This window comes from Odocoileus virginianus, chromosome 10 (genome assembly GCF_023699985.2).
Source record: "Odocoileus virginianus isolate 20LAN1187 ecotype Illinois chromosome 10, Ovbor_1.2, whole genome shotgun sequence".
NCBI classification, from domain to species: domain Eukaryota; kingdom Metazoa; phylum Chordata; class Mammalia; order Artiodactyla; family Cervidae; genus Odocoileus; species Odocoileus virginianus.
In genome coordinates this window covers 4,964,709-4,966,401 of record NC_069683.1, presented here as the reverse complement: position 1 = coordinate 4,966,401, position 1,693 = coordinate 4,964,709, and the positions used below count along the sequence as shown (strand labels likewise).

Below are 1,693 nucleotides of genomic sequence, written 5' to 3'. Positions count from 1 at the left end.
TCTAACATGTAAGTCTTTCTTCAAGCTAACTTTGTCTATTTGTGTTTTGGTAGCATTTCCTACATTCTTTAAATAATTTGAAATTGTCAAATATGTCCATTTGGGGATTTAATGATTGGTTAAGAAGATTGTTCCACTCCTATAGTGTAGAAAGTAACTTTCTTTTTTAAAAACTGGAAAATAAATATGAAGTAAATCTTGCTTTACCTTCTTATTAAACCTTCAATCAATTTTTATTTTTGTATAAGATATTAGCTTATGTACAATTTAATTAACTTCCAGAAGGAAAGCTAGTTGTGGCAACTCATTTCTTTAATATTGAGTCCTTTACCCACATATGTCGCTAATTACTTGCCTTCCCGTTAGTCTGTAAGAGTGCCGAGTTTAGGGACAACATTTTGATATGCCTTGTATTATAATATCTGAAAAATACCAGAACATAATAAATCAGATTATTTGTTCAATGACTGAACAAATTATCTTAAGATGTGAAGAAGTCAGTCATATTAATACTAATTATATTTGCAGGCAGTTTTGCCTGAGCTCTGAAAGAACATTTAGAAGCACCTATGGAAGAAAGGAACAGTGTAACTGAGCTTGTCCTCTCGGGGCTCACTCAGAGTGTCCAGGGTCAGGAAACATTATTAGTCGTGTTCTCGCCCACCTACACCGCGACAGTGGTCGGCACCTACTCGTTGCCCTGACTGTGGTGTTCAGCGCAACCCTCGATGTCCCCATGTACTCCTTTCTCGGCTACTTATCATTTATGGATGCTGTTTATTCTACTACGGTCACCCCAAATATGATTGCAGACTTGCTCTATGAGGAGAAGACCATTTCATTCCGAGCTTGCATGACCCAGCTTCTCACAGAGCACTTTTCTGGTGGTGCTGAGATTTTACTCCTGGTGGTCATGGCCTGCGACCGCCACGTGGCCGTCTGCAAACCCTCGCAACCGTGAATCAGCGAGTGTGTGTTCTGCTGCTGCTCTTGCCCTGGGTTGGTGGGTGTGTACACGCTGTAGTTCATATTCTCTTTGTTTACAACCTTCCCTTCTGTGGCCCCAGTGTCACTGACCACTTCGTCTGTGACAGGTACCCCTTGTTAAAACTCGCATGCGCTGACACCCACATTATTGCCCTCACGGTGCTGGCCGATGACAGGGTCATCTGCGTGGTCCTCTTCACGCTCTTGCTCCTCTCCTACGGGTCATCCTACGCTCCCTGAAGGGTCTCAGTCAGGAGGGGAGGCGCAAAGCCTTGTCCGCCTGTGGCCCCCCATCACTGTGGTGGTCCTCTTCTTCGTGCCCTGTATTTTTCTGTATGTGAGACCTCCTTCCACTTCACCCATTGATAAATCCTTGAAAGTGTTTTACACCATTATCACCCCTATGTTGAACCCTCTAATCTATACTCTGAGAAATGGAGAGATGAAAAATGCCATGAAAAAGCTCTGGATCAGAAAAAGAAAATGAGGCAGCAAGGGAATATATCTTTTTCTTGAATAAATGCTCTTTCCCAGGAAAGTTACTTGTGATTTTTTTTAACTGTAGTAAATGTCTCCTTAGATTGAATAACTTGGTTGTGATGAAAAAGATTTTTTTATTTAAATAGGTCCAGTGGTCATAATATATATACATACATACATACATACACACACACACACACACACACATATATATATATATATAATG

The 1,693-nt window shown here is 41.1% G+C and overlaps 1 pseudogene; it reads left to right on the top strand.

The window, feature by feature from the left end:
- Positions 1 to 569: 569 nt before the first annotated feature.
- LOC110150349 (olfactory receptor 4A15-like) lies at positions 570 to 1,474 on the top strand (annotated as a pseudogene).
- The last annotated feature ends 219 nt before the right edge of the window (positions 1,475 to 1,693 follow it).